Here is a 15,836-nt window from a genome sequence, read left to right as displayed (position 1 = left end):
CCCCGTGATGACATCACAGGAAGTGATGCCATTTGACCCACCCCGAAGTGATATCGCGGGAAGCGATGGACACACGACCTTTCACCCGTTGACAAAACAGGAAGTGGCATCACATTGCATTGTACACTATGAAAAATATGGTTACGATATCACTATAATGTGATGTACATTTCATACAGCAATGGATCCCCATATGTATAGTTAAGATCAGTGTGTATAGGCCCATATTATCAAATTACTGTGATTGCAAGCAGACGTCCATGATCAAATGATAATGATGTGTTATTATATAGCACTTACGCTTAAGCGCTTTATATAGAAAAAATATACACCCATTATAACCCGATCTGTGTTGGTACTCATTTATGGACCTCAGAAGGATGAAAGGCTGAGTTGAGGCGTTTAGGACAGACTAAATCAGTGACTCACCCCCTGAAGCGTGCCTGAAATAAGTCTTTAATGAGTCTAGCAATTATTGTATAGAATTCCAGAAAGATACATTATTTGGTATTCATATTCTTTCTTATTTAGGGTCAGTGGTGAAAGTGTTAGACTTGTGGCACTCCTGTTCTAATTGTTATTCTTTTTTTTAAGGGGCCTGAACAAGAAAGCCAGCCACTCCAGAAGTAAAGAGCCACATGTTGCTGGCCAAAGCCCATGAGCTTGCATTACAACAAAAAAAACACGTTTGTTTTAGTTTTTTTTAAAAAAGGTCGCAAGGAAGAGCACAGAGGTCGCAAGGGAGACCTCTGAGGTCGCAACTAGTTGCGACCTCTGGCGACCCCTAATTGACGTCCCTGAATATAGACTCTCTATCCTCTCTAAAAAAAGAGTCTACGTTCAAGTTTGCATCTAACAATACGGCCTAACTTTTTAAATTCTGCAAGGAGCTGGTCAATCCTACTGCAGTATCTTCCTCTACCAAACCCACCCAGGCCCTCTGCCCAGCCATGGCCTTTCATTTCATCACAAAAACTCAGGACAGCCTGTCCTCACTCTCATCTGCTCCCCTCCCTCTACCTCTCTCAGGCTTTCGTTGGCTGCCCCTTCTCTGTTCCATCTCTCCTCCCTCTCTCCTGTCACACCTGATGAGGTTTCCAGACAAGTCTTGTCTATGAAAGTCCATCCAAACAGGTCTCTCTCTGTCCCTCCAGTACCATTAAGGACAACATTGACCCTCTCGCTCCAGCACTGGCCAATCTCTGCAAGCACTCCTTTGCTACTGGAGTTTTCCCCTCTCCTCTCAAGCACTCCATTGTGCACCCCCTGCTCAAAAAGCCGTATGCTGACCCCTCCATCCCGGCAAACTATCACCCTATTTCTATTACTCCTTTCCTGGGCAAACTCCTGGAGAAATTGGCTATCTTCCAACTAACCCTCGACACTGAATCTGTTGGTTCTCTCCATGACCATCAGTCTGGCTTCAGAGCACCCAGAGGCATGACAACTGCTCTCCTGAACACCCGTGAAAATGTCCTCTCTAACTTTGACTCTAACTCTCCCTCTGTCTTCATCTTCTTTGACCTTTCATCTGCCTTTGACACAGTGAACCTGATCAACCGTCTCGAAGATACCCTGGGCATCACGGATCAGGCTATAGCATGGCTATCCTCTTTCCTCTTGGACGACCTTCCCAGGCTGAACGTGGGTCCTTCCTCTCCTCCATCAAAATCTCTACATGTGGTGTTCCCCAGGGATCTATCATCTCGCCCTGGTTTTTCAATGACTATCTGGCATCCTGGGCCCGACTGATCTCTAATTTTTCCTATAACTTTCAGTGTTATTTGGATGACACGCATCTCCCTTCAGGCTACCCTCGGCCTCCTTCTCATTCATCCCTGACTGTTTTTGCCCCAATTTAGGCATGGTGCACATCTAATAATCTCTGCCTTAATGCCAATAAGACAGAGATCCTTCTCATTGGGACCCCTGCTAACGCTTTTCCCCTTTCACTCTGGCCGGCCCCCCTTGGCCTTGCGTCCTCAACCTCTTGCGAGGCAAAAAACCTTGGTGTCATCTTCGACTCCACTCTCTCCTATTCTTCACACATCACGGACGTCTCTAAAAAGTCCCATTTCCAACTGTACCTTCTCAGCCGTATTATACCTTATCTCACCTTCCCCCAGCAGCTCACTGTCTCCAGGGCCCTGATTCTCTCTAGGCTTGACTATTGCAAATGCCTCTTTCTCAATAATAATTAATAATAATAATTTTGCATTTATATAGCGATACGAACCCTCAGGTATCTGAGCGCTGCTTTTTATTACCCACGTGTGTGGTGCTCATTTATCGACCTCGGAAGGATGAAAGGCTGAGTTTGGCCCTGCCAGGATTAAAACCTGCGTTAGCAGGCTCTACACAGATGTCAAAGCGAGCGCTCTCCTCGCTGTGCCACTTGACAGGCTACCTAACTCTACCCTCTGCTCTCTGCAACTCATCCAGAACAGGACTGCAAGACTTATCCTTGGCCTCAAGCCCAGAGATCGCATCTCTCTGGCTCTGAAATCCCTACAATACACCCGGTGGCTGGACAGGTCAAGTTCAACACAAGGCCTTCTGGGGCCGGGGCCCGCACTATCTTTAATGCTGTCTTCCTAAGTACCTTCCTTCTAGAGCCCTCCGCTCGTCTACCTCCAATTCGCTGTGGGCGATTTGCTTCTCCATATAGAGACTGGGTGGTTGATCCCTTTCTTCTGCATGTCCCTCCCTTACGAATGGCCTCCCTGTCACTCTCTGCCTTTAGCCGGACCTCCTTAAGTTCCAGAAGCTCCTCAAAATCTTCCTTTTCTCCTCTATCTTCTCTCTGCCTCTCCCCTGCTAACCTTTCCCCACCTTCTTTTTCTCTCTCTGCCTACCCTATGCTATATTTCCCTGCCTCCTGCTGTTACGTTGACTGGCTGCCTGGTTCTCCTCTTAGTCATATAGGACGCCTGCCCCCCCTTCCCCCAAGCAGTCCCCAGCACATGCCTTCAGGCCCTCCTGCATTGCCATCTGGCCTTCCTTGCACTTCCTGGGCATGTTCCCCTTGGATGCCCTGCCTTCCTGCACTTGATATGATATGATATGATATAGCATTTATAACGTGCCTATACACATGTGTTTCAAGGCACGACGCGGCAAGGGAGGGGGAACAGAGGTAAAACAGAGACAGCGATCCTACCAGACCAAGTGTCATTCAGTTCGCGCAAGTGCAGGGGAAGGGGGAAGAGGAAAAGTGCAGAGTGGAGGGGGGGTGGAAAGTGCAGTACAAGTGGTAATAGAATAAATAAAACAATAAGAGAAGTAGGGTCAGCTTGTGGCAAGTGCAAGGTCAAGTGCAGACTACGGGTGTCAAGTGCAGGTGGGGGGCTGTAGGGATAAAGAAAGCAATGCACAAGTGTGGGGGTTGCCAGGGAGGCAGTGCAGGTGTGTAACTGGCGGGGGAGGGAACCTGGGTCCGAGATCAGAGGGTGGCCAGGTGACCAATACAGTTTCAGCCAGGAGTTCAGCAGGGGAGAGGAGAGAAAGCAGAAGCAAAGAGGAAGGTTTTGAGGTGCTTTCGGACCCAGAGATGGTTCTCCTCAAGTTTCAAGGAGGCAGGGAGGCTGTTCCAGAGGGAGGCCCCAGTCAAAGAAAGAAATCTACCACCAACTCGTTGCTTGGAGAATCAACTGACCCTGAGGGAATTAGAGGCGGATGAGTGAAGAGCTCGAGAAGCAAGATATTTAGGAAGCGAGAGTTGAAGGTATTGAAGCCCCAGGCCCCAGAAGCCCTTGTGGACAATGCAGAGGGGTTTGAACTTAATCCTCGCAGCCACTAGGAGCCAGTGCAGAGATTTCAATCCTGGAGAGATACAATCCCTGGGCTTTAGGCCAAGGACAAGTCTTGCAGTCCTGTTCTGGATGAGTTGCAGAGGGCGGAGAGTAGAAGCAGGCAGATTTAGAAAAAGGCTGTTGCAATAGTCCAGCCTAGAGAGAACCCGAGCTCTGGAGACAGTGAGCTTCTGGTGGAAAGAGAGGAAAGAAAGAATACCTCTGAGGAGGTGCAGCTGGTAGTGAGACTTCTTAGAGACGTCAGAGATGTGAGGAGAGAAGGAGAGTGTGGAGTCGAAGATGACCCCAAGGATTTTTGCTCCGCAGGTGGGAGCAGGAAGAGGGCCAAGTGAGGCAGGCCAGAGAGTGACAGGAAAGGAGGGAGCGGGTGTGCCGATGAGGAGAATCTCAGTCTTACTGGCATTAAGGCAGAGATCATTGGTGACACACCACTCCTGGATAACCCAGGGCACTTTTCCACTGGGTGCACTTCTCCCCCTTCCCCTCCCCTGCACTTCTTGTCTGCATACTTGCACGATTTAAATGATACTAGGCCTAGTAAGATTGTTTGTCTTGTTCTCCCCTGTTGTCCCCCTCCCTGCCTGGTTGTGCCTTGAAACACTTGAGTATGGGTGCATTATAAATAACCTATCAATCAATCAATAGTGAAACAATAAGTGCCGGGGCTCACAAAATAAGTGCCAGGGCTGAGCTCTGGCAACACCCGACAAATTAAGCACTGGTAATGCTGACACTGTGCACATCACTCCTCACAAGAATCTCAGAGGTGCTCACTAACTCAAACCACTATTATCAACATGGATAGGGGCACTAGTGTACTAGCTCGTTCAAAACGTCTCGTGGCAATTTACTAGGTCCATTCTTTCAAGGCTGCTGTTTTACTTACGACAAAAGTCAGACAAGCTTCAAAGTTGACAATACTGTTGCTTGTTTTGAGTCATGCCCTTGTCTGCTATATGTGTGCATAATAAAACATGAAAAAGTGTTGCTTCTCCTGTTTTCTAGTGCTCTGGAATTGAATAACTAGAAACTTTTTTAACACTTGCAAGTGTTTACTGCACCAGGAAGCATTCACCCCTTTCTCAAGAATTAAGTTTGTCTTTGGAATATAATGAAGATCAAGATGCAAAGGGACATTTTGTTAAACTGTGTCTTGCAACATTTTAGTTCAAAATGTTCAAACACATTTATAATCTCTGCTGCTTATTTCTATGGAGCATTATTACTATCATTTATTATTATTATTATTATTATTATTATTATTATTATTATTATTATTATTATTATTATTATTATTATTGTATTTATTGAGCAGTGACCTAGCTTCGAAAGACAACAGAGCACTTTACAATCATAGAGGGAAGATCATGGTGAGGGGAGCAGAGAAACAACAGAGTGGGAAGCTAACAACTGAGGAGGGGTGCAACTTGTCAGCAAGGGTTCCACAAGAAACCAAGGGAGGAAACAGTGGGGACCAGATCGCCCAGTCTCAAGTAGGTTGGGGAGTGGAGTGTGTGTAGACCTACATGTTAGGGAGGAGCCATTCCTTAAAGAGGAGTGTCTTGAGCTCCTTCTTGAACTGATGTTGATGGGGAGGAGGCTCCAGAGTCTTGAGTTGTAGATAGAGAAGGCCTGTCTTCTGGTTCTTTCCTTCCTGAACCGCCAGAGTTCAAGCCTGCTCATGTCCTTACTTCTGGTGGATTGTAGGCCGCCAGAGATGCTGAGTTTCTCAGTGCCGTAGATTGGGTACTTCAGGCTGGCAGCCTTGTAGATGACGCAGGAGGATTTGAATATTATACAGGCTTGTAGCATGAGCTAATGCAGTTTGATGTGGGTCATGGTGATGTGGGCGAAGTCCTTTAATGAGGCATGTTGTAGCATGCAGGACACATGTCAGGGGTGCCAGGGTAAATGCCAGAAGGTCTTACGAAAGAGCATTACCACCTTCCATGAAGGACATGATATTCTGCAGGAGAGAAGGTTGGTGCAAGCTGTTTGTGTCTTCCTTGCTATGTGCTGTTTGAAGGAGAGGTGTCTCTTGATGTCAAGCCCAAGGGGCACAGGTGGCCAGCTGGGGTGGGAAGCCGTTGAGGTGCATAGCAGAGAGCCAGGTCTGGATTTCAGGGTGTTCAGTGTTTTTGTCAGGAGTAGGAATTCAGGCTTGGAGGGGTTGTGCTTCAGGTAAGCACTGGACATCCATGACTGGATGAATGAGAGGCAGGCAATGAGCTTATCAATGTCTTTGATGGAGGATATATGGAGATAGAGCTGTGTGTCATCTGTGTATTGGGGGAGGGGGATTGTTTATCTGGAGGAATCCATTTGTACAAACTGGTGGCGATTAGCAAGGTACAATTTGAAACAGTGGAGGACAATCTCGCTGATCCCCATGTGGCGATGCAGAGTGTTGGAGTGTGTCTGGTGGCCCACTGTATCAAATGCTGCTGAGAGGTCAAGGAGAATCAGGAGGCAAGGATAATCATCATTCCAATAAAATCAATGTATCCACCTTAGTTTACATGGACAGCTGGCCAGTGACTTCTTATATACACTGTAGGTCCACGCTATCATCAAATCCTGGTTAGACCGCTGCTCTGAGCATTTATCTAAAAAGTCACTGAGCGAAAAAACTGCACTTTGAACATCTATCTAAAAAGGGACTAGACTGCACTCTATCCACGTAAATTATGAATCACAAAAAGACCAGGTTACTCCCTGTTCGCCTATCTGAAAAGCCAAAGAGGGTGCAGGATACACATTGGGTGCCTCTATACAATGTCACAAAGGAAACAGGCTAGAGTGACAGACTATACTTGTGTGAGTTCCCAAAAGGCTACAGTTTGTGCACACCACTCTATAGGACCACAGAGGGACCACACCAGTCTGTCTGAGCCTCTCTGAAAAGCCTGATGAAGACTAATTCAAACTCTGGGCACTGCTCTGCAGAGCTACCAAGGGGCAGCACTGAATGTTCAGCTCTTTTCTGAAGCGATACTTTGAGCCACAGCAAGAGCTCACTAGACTTCAACGCCTCTCTGAAACCGGCAGGGCTAAGACAGACATTCCACAACTTCCTGAGGGTCACACAGAGACCATATTAGACTACATTATCTTTCTGAAGATTCAGTGTAGACGGGGCAACTATATGAGCCACGGAGGGACCACATGAAGCCTCCTCATCTCATCAGAGGCACGCAGGGGTTACGTGTGACTGTGAGGTCCATTCTGAAGAGCCAACAAGGAAGACCCTCGCCTCTGACCACCTCTCTGAAGATCCTCTGAGGGACCAGGCCACGCTCTGAGACCTCTCTGAAGAGACATAAGGGACTGTGCTAAATTCTCATCACCTCCATGGAGGGACCACACTGGGCTCTGGGGTCCTTTTAGAGTTCCACAGAGGGACCAGAGTAGATACTCATCATCTCTACAAAGAACAACATAGGAATTAAATATATTTTTTAGCCCCGACCCTCCCACCTGGGTACAGGCAGGTAGTCGGCTGATGTAAAAACAGGAGGCGAGAGCTTTATGTTGCAGTAAAGCGACCAGGGTATCATGGCCCGGTGGACGGTGCTTGAAGAATAACGCAAGGTAGGATAAGGAAGAAGAGTGGGAAAGTGTAACATTAATACATATACAGTTGTCTCCAGTTTGCAAGAACTAGAGCAACTTAGGTGACTGGGGTGACACCTTAGAGGCACCTTCCTAAATCTTGCTTTGCAACCTCCCATTTAAGGATTTTTCTGAACAGTGGACGATTTCACTTCAAGGCGGAATGTCAGCTCTCCATCTCAACATAACGATAATGATGTGTTATTTATATAGCGGCTTAATCCAAAGCGCTTTACAGAGCACATATTTACATACAATATCACCCAACCGAAATTGGTACTCATTTATGACCTCGGAAGGATGAAAGGCTGAGTTGGCCTTGCCGGGATTCGAACCTGCGACCTGCAGATCACGCTCAGATCGCAGCAGGGAGCGCTCAACTGTCTTGCTTCTGTTTCCCCCATTGTTCTATAGTTTGATAAATAGAGAAGGTACCCTCAGGGCTGGCAGGCATTGTGTTATTTACTGACAGGTGAAGCGCAGCGTTTTCTGTTAGTTCAAAACACACTGCGTTTGTACCGTAAACCTAACTGGCACACACTTGGAGCAGTGACTGGGAAATATGACATAAATACGCAGATCTGTTGATGGTGTACCTTCAACCAGCAAGATCGGCGTCTCTGTAATTTTGCGGCAAACACCTTTTATATGTCTGCACACTTTGGAACACTGTTATTATTATGTACATGACACAGTAAGCTGAGAACAATGTAGCATTGTGAAGTGAAAAAAACGACTTTGAAAGTGTGACTCCTGCCTTAAGGGCTCGCAGTCTTGGGCAAGCACAACCAGAACACAGAGTAAGACTGCCAGTTCTGTGTGTAAAAAATAGTGGGTTGTCCTCGAGTTTAGTCCTCACGGCGAGAAGCCACCCACGCCAGGATTTTAAGATTACTACTTTCAATGTAAATTCTCCCATTTACAATCACTGTACACAAATGCAGTTCGTGCGACTATGCTGAAAATGTGGAGCGGATTTGGCTCTTTGGGACCGCTGGTGTCAACCTATAGCCTTCTATTGAGGCATATACTTTAATGTTTGGATTAATTCTGATTATTGGGCAATACTTGCAAACTGTTGCCAGGCGGTCAATGCATGGATGCGCCTTCTATGAAAGGCGGACCAAGTCTAACAGCCGGCATTATATGCAAAATCACAGGGCTTCATTACGAGGTATGCCGGTAGCCATGCCGCTATTGGCGGCATGGCTGCCGGCAAAACCGCATCCGTGTCCGTGTCCTCGGAATGAGGACTTACCGGACCATTCCGAGTTCGGATGGCCCGGTAATTCCTCACTCGAGGACACGGACACGGTTCATCCCCATTTCAGCCTCCATAGGGCTGAATGGGAATGGGAGAGGGAGTAAACAAGGGCCCATTACGAGATGGCCCGTTGTTTGCTCCCTCTTCCCCTCGCGGGACCCGGTATGCACGCCTGGTTTTCCCAGGCGTGCTTAACATGTCCCGCGAGGGGACCTCGTAATGTGGCGGAACGGGTTGAACGGCGCCTCAGCCTTTTACGGCGCCGTTTAACCCGTTCCGCCAGGGTCGTAATGAGGCCCACAATGTGGTAATTCCGACAACATTTGGCAGGAAGCTGTCGATTTACCTCCAGCTCATAGGTGGAGGTGAATTCTCCTACTTTCCAACAAACTCATAGTTGGGTGGTGCAGTAATGCAGCGGTATACGCTATTACTGCTGATTTTTACCACACTGCCCCACTCGTATTGAGGCTGATTACCTGTGTAGTGGACTAGTCATTTTCTGATTCGCACTTGTCTAGATCAAGTGAGGCCTATAGTGCCAGATTGTGTGCTTTTTTTTTTTAGTGTTTCGTCCAATGTCTATTAGATTCACGATCGTGCGTGATGTGTAAAATGTTTTTTATCGTTTTTATTAAGTAATTTTAATATGATTGCCTTCAAAGGGTTTTAATGTCCCTCTTTGAACCAATTCTTTGAAAATAATCCATTCTTCATATTTGCAGTAAGTGTTGCTTACCACAGTATTGTTTAATGATATGTTGATTTGTATTTTGGAAATGGTTTATTTGTTATGCAATGACTGGATGCGAGCCGGTGGGTGATGATGCAATCAGGATGAAGACCAGCCTCTGCTGCCATGGGCCTAACAGGGGAAAGGGCAGTCTTCTGATCGATGATGTCACTAAGTTACTTACGTATGACAGTTTCCTATCCGTCGATCCGTAGCATAATGCGATAGTGCAGAACATGTTGACATACCTCTGTATATTGCACTTTGGAGCAGCTCTACAATTGCCACTAATGCTGCAGTGTCACCCATCTCTAATGGTGGGCCTCATTACGACCCTGGCGTTAAGGGTTTAACGGCGCCGTAAAAGGTTCTATGGGGCAAAAATGGGAATGGGGAAGGGCCATGGCGGCATGGGGAATTACCGCCCCACCAACCTCGGAATGGGGTGGTAATCCCCCATTCCGCCATGGCGGGCACCGGCATGGACCATGGTCCTCCGCCTGGGTCGTAATGAGGCCTGGTGTACTGATTTATAGGAACATTTATGGGAGGGCAAAAGGGGCACTTTCCCCAGCCCCCCACCTTGGAGGGGGGGGGGCCCAAAGTGCAGCCTGATTGAAAGAAGTCAGTTTCCATTAGTCACCAAAATTAACCATCACACGTCAGGATATTTTAAGGCATGCTGCTGAGGCTCTAAACAGATTGCCTGCTGTTGCTGACAAACATATTCTGCTCCTATCTTTTCATCCTAAGTGCCAAGGACGAGTATGCTCGTCCTTTTTTGCATAGAATTGCATAATAGCCTAGCAGTTAACGGCTTAATGCTTTATACTTTCACTGTTGTGTACATAGTTTGTGCAGCACAACACCTGTAGCATTCTCATCTTTCATTGCAGGGATTTGCATTCATATGCAAGATTACGGTACCAAATTCCAGCAAGGCTGACTCTGCCTTTCCAATGTATGACGTTGATAAGCTTGCAAAAATATGTACTTTGATTTTTAGCACACCGGGTATCATCATCACCGATGTACCTGCACCAGATAGCGGTTGCTATAGAAACTAATATAGCATCAGTATGGCGAAGTTCTAGAAATATGTTTGTTCAAATGGAGTGTTGTAAAACCTAGACAGGCACCTCCAATGACAAACAAAGTGTTAGTCCACATAGGTGATTATCCAAATTCCAGACTGAGGAAGCAAAGTGTTCATGCTTGGATCCTTGCTTTGCCAGTAGACGATAGAGTGATCCTGAACACATCTTTTATCACTGACAGTACTGTGCTGTCTTCTATAAAAAGGTTTGTGTTGGATCATATGATTTTCATATTTTCCAATTTGGTTCTGTAAAATGTGATTCTTTTAGTTCAGGGTAAGAACTAGAAAAGAAAGTGGTAAAGTGCAAACATTGCAGAGAGGGTATGAATCCCAGCATCACCTTTTAACAAATGTGTGATCCTGGGCATCGCATTTGTATTGCCTCACCTGTCAAAATTGCCAGTCCCTTAAACATTTAAAATTGTCATTCCTTCAGAGTGATTTCCTTCTCGGGGTATGATCTTTAAAAAAGATTCACTCATGATCTCACTGGCTATATCCAGTGTTGCTTCCTCTATAGTAAGAGTGATCATTGATATATTGCACACCAGAGCCACTTGTTTATTTGCTCTCAAATGCAACACTACTTGATAACTATGTCCCTCTTTTAATATCAGTCTGTTTCGATACAGACACCTTTCTGGTGTCTTCAAATCGTCATCCACTTTCTATGCTATGGTATGTGTAGCTTTCTCCTTGCTTCCCATTGGTCACCTGTATCTATGCGTGAGCACTTTTGCATTCTACGAGGCAGATAATCTACGTCGCTTGTCTATTCTGGATTATGGGCCTCTTTTTCATACAATCTGTGACCTGCAGTTATACTATGTCCGATACACCTTCCTTGTGGCTGTTTTTGATTAAATGTTTACTGTACCTACGCTAGAACACAAGTACCTGGTATGGTATGGTATTGTTCATATATAAAGTGCCTATGTACAGGCATGTGTTTCAAAGCGCTCAAGGAGTGTGGGGACATGGGGGGGAAAAATAACAGTCGCTGAGAGCCCTTGAAATTCTGAGACGATAATAGTCTGCACAGGCAGAGTAAGTGTGTAAAATACATTTAACAGTTTGAGATATAGCAAATAGGTCTGACAGCGATTGTACAGTTTTACCAGTGCAATTAAGGGGTGAAGACAAGGGAGAAGAGACAGACGATTATCAGGCATGGTGTGTACGGATTGTGAAAGTGCGCAGACGGTCATAGGGAGGGGGGCAAGTGCAACCGGTCATTGGAGACTGAGGTAAGTGCAAAGAGAGCCACTCCCTTGGGTTGTTTCTCAAGTGCAGTGAATGTGGGTGGGGTGTAGGGCCAGGGATGTCATTTAGGAGTTGCCAGGGGTCGCACCTGCGACCCCTGTGGTCTCCCTTGCTAACCCTAAAAATCAAATGTAAACGACTTTAAAAAAAATCAAATTGAGGCTCCTGGGCTGAGGCCAGCAGCATGTGGCTCAATATTTCTGGAGTGGCTGTTTTTCTGATATCTATAGCCATTAAGCTAGCTCAGTGGGTTGAGTGCTCACTGCTGCAATGTGTGTGTGATCTGCAGGTTGCAGGTTCGACTCCTGACATGGTCAACTCAGCCTTTCATCCTGCTGAGGTTGATAAATGAGTACCAACACAGGTTGGGTGATATTGTATGTATATTTGTTCTATACGAAGCACTTAAGCGTAAGTGCTATATAATAACACATCATTATCGTTTGGCCTTGGACGTCTGCTTGCATTCAGAGTAATTTGGTAATATGGGCCTATACAAGCAGATATTAATGATTCATATGGTGATCAATTCTTGTATAAATGTTTATTACTTTACAGTGATATCGTAACCATTTTGTTTGCAGTGTACTTAGAAACAATGCTATGTGATGCCACTTCCTGTTTTGTAAAGGGGTGAAAGGTCTCTTTCCATCACTTCCCATGATGTCACATCGGGGTGGGGTCAAATGACATCACTTCATGTGATGTCATCAGAGATCAAGGGTCATGTGATGTCGCTTCTGCTACCCCAGGCATTTTGTTTAAATGACGTCCCTGTGTAGGGCCCTAAGGCAAGTGCGAAAGAGGACTGGCGGGAGTGCCATGGACCTGTGGAACTCTGTGGTACACCAGACGGCCAGTCAGCAAGCTGTAAGAAAGAGGAGGGAGAGAGGGAAAGAGCAGAGAACCAGGTTAGCAGAGTAGAGGGAGGGAGAAGGAAGAGGAGAAGAGGGAGGTCTTGAGGAGTTTCTGGAATTTAAGAAGATCACGCTGAAGACAGAGGGCGGCAGGGAGGCTATTCCAGAGGGAGGCACCTGCTGAGGATAGAGATCATCCTCCAAATCTCTGCTTGGAGAACCAGCTCACTCGCAGAAGGTTGGAGGTAGATGAGCAGAGGGCTAGTGAGGGACAGTATGTAGGTTGGCAGCGTTGCAGTTAGGTAGGTCCCAGGCCCCAGAAAGCCTTATGGACAATGCAGAGGGTCTTGACCTTGATCCTTGCAGCCACATGGAGCCAGTGAAGGGATTTCAGTCCTGGAGAGATACGATCCCTGGGCTTGAGGCCAAGGACAAGTCTCGCAGTCCTGTTCTGGATAAGTTGTAGGGGGCGGAGAGTGGAGGCAGGCAGATTTAGATAGAGGCTGTTACAGTAGGACCAGGGCTCTGGAGACAGAGAGCTTCTGGGGGAAGCAGAGGAAAGGAAGAATACCTCTGAGGAGGTGCAGCTGGTAGTGCGACTTTTTAGAGATGTCAGAGATGTGAGGGGAGAAGAAGAGTGCAGAGTTGAAGATGACCCCAAGGTTTTTAGCCTGGCAGGTGGGAGGAGGGCCAAGAGAGGCCGGCCAGAGAGCTGTAGGGAAGGAGGGAGTGGGTGTGCCGATGAGTTGAATCTCATTCTTACTGGCATTAAGGCAGAGGTCGTTGGCGGCACACCATTCCTGGATGGCAGACAGACAGTCAGAGATGAGAGGAGAGGAGGAGGAGGCCAAGGGTAGCCTGAAAATGAGCTGGGTATCATCCGCATATCACTGAAAGTTGGGACAGAGAGCGGCGATGCGGTGGGCAAGGAGTTCCAGGTATTGGTTGAACAGCCAGGGAGAGAGGTTAGATCCCTGGGGGACACCACAGGTAGAGAAAAAGATGTCGGAGAGAAAGGACCCAAGTTGTACCTGGGACGGTCGGTCGGAGAGGAAAGAAGTCAGCCACGCCAGAGCCTGGCCAGTGATATCCAGGTTATCACGGAGATGGTTGAGCAGGATGGCATGGATGACAGTGTCAAAGGCAGAAGAGAGATCAAGCAAAATAAGAACGTGAGGGGTGTTAGAGTCGAGGTTGGAGAGCAGGTCTTCACGGATGTTCAGGAGAGCAGTTTCGTGCTTCTGGCAGCTCTGAAGCCAGACTGATGGTCATGAAGACAACCCACAGATTCAGTGTGGAGATTGAGCTGGGAGATGGCCAGTTTCTCCAGGAGCTTGCCCAGGAAGGGAGTTATGGGGATTGGGCGATAGTTAGCCGGGCAGGAGGGGTCAGCAGAGGGTTTCTTAAGAAGAGGGTGCCCAAGAGAGTGTTTCAGGGGGGAAGGGAAGACACCAGTGGTGAATGAGTGGTTGCAGAACTCCGCCAGGGCCGGAGCCAAGGAGTCGATGTGATCCTTGATGGTTTTGGAGGAACAGGAGTGAACCTGTTTCGACAAGACTTTCATAGATCGGACTTGTCTAGAAACCTCGTCCGGAGAGAAAAGGGGTAAGGCAGAGAAGGAGGGTGAGGGTGGTTCCTGAGGGGACAGTGGAAGAGCAGGGAATAGCGGGAGGTGGATAAGAGGAGGAGAGTGAGGACAGGATGTCCTGAGTTTTAGAGATGAAGTGAGAAGCCAGTACCGTGCAGAGGGCCTGGGAAGGGATAGGAGAGGTAGAGACTGCGGCAGGATTGGCCAATTCCTTGCAGATTTTAAAGAGTTCAGCCGAGTTGTTAGATGCCGCAGACACGCAGACTTGGATATGGGCTCTCTTCTTGGTGAGGACGGAGAGCCGGTATTGCCTTTGTATCAGGCGGCAGGCCAGTTTGTCAGAGGATGAATTTGAGGCACACCATTTTCTCTCAGCAACCCTACACTTGCGTTTTAGGGTGACGATGTCGGAGTCATACCAGGAGTTACACCTGGCTTTGGGCTTCAGGCAGATTCTCGTGACAGAGGCAAGGATATCCAGAGTATCAGAAATACAAGAGTGGAGTGTGGAGAGGTCTGTGTCAGGGTGAGAGTCAGCCGGGGGGAGGAGGGGGTGAGAAGGTGGCGGCGAAAGCCTCAACTGACACGCACTTCATGGGTTGGATGACCGAGAAGGTGGGTGGCAGTGACGGAGGTGGCTTGGCATGCGGGGTAGGGAAGATGAGGTGGGAGGATAGGAGAAAGTGGTCACTCCAGGAGAGAGGAGTGGAGAGAGGGACAGAGAGGGGAAGGTCTGAAGAGATCAGAACATCGAGAGTGTGCCCTGCAGAATGAGTCGAGCCATATGGGAGAATGGTGAGTGAGAGAGAGTCGCAGAGGTCGCAAAAGAGTTCAGAGGGGGGACTGGAGTTATCCAGGTGGATGTTGAAGTCTCCGAGGAGGAGGAGTTGCGTGGTTGAGAGCAGGAGTGAGGAGGTGAGATCCGCCCACTGTGGTAGCATTAACGCATTTCGTGGCTACCTCGCTGCTTGCTCACAAGAAATGGCCCCTTCAAAAGTGCACATTAAAATATCCGGTGTGCGGCAGGATCAAACAATAGAAAGGGGACTGTTTTCACCAATTTTACTTGTCGGCCATATTGCACTCGTTACTGCTATACATATCACACCATAAATGATTTCTAGATCTTGCATACTGCAATTTATAGCAGCTGGAGGTATCCTCTTCATTCATTTGGTTATATTATTCTCATGCTCTTCAAAAATAAGTAATTTACTATGTATTTTTTGTGTATTTCAAATTTTATCACAAATAAAATAGATTGCGGTTTGTCCTATGTGAACCTCATGTTTTGTATTCCAACTGTGTACATATACTGTTCTGCCTGCTGTATGCAAATGGGCATATTTGTCTCATTGGTCCATAAGCAATCAATGTAAAGTGCTTAGTGCCTAACATTGTTATGTCTCAATGTCTGCCATCCTACCCCATATTTAAAGTGCATACTGCCAAGTAGCATTTTATCAGTGCATATCAGAGAGCTTGTAAAGTGCATAGTGCTTAGTAGCATGTTCTTCAGAGCATATCAGAACAATCTAAGGTGCATTTTGCCCGGCAGCATTGATGTTAAGCGCTTACACTTATCACTTATAGTATGGTAGAACTATA

The sequence above is a fragment of the Ambystoma mexicanum genome, chromosome 1p (genome assembly GCF_040938575.1).
Source record: "Ambystoma mexicanum isolate Mex_15411 chromosome 1p, UKY_AmexF1_1, whole genome shotgun sequence".
Lineage (NCBI taxonomy): Eukaryota > Metazoa > Chordata > Amphibia > Caudata > Ambystomatidae > Ambystoma > Ambystoma mexicanum.
The sequence above is the reverse complement of the archived record's forward strand: the minus strand, read 5'-3'. Positions refer to the sequence as shown.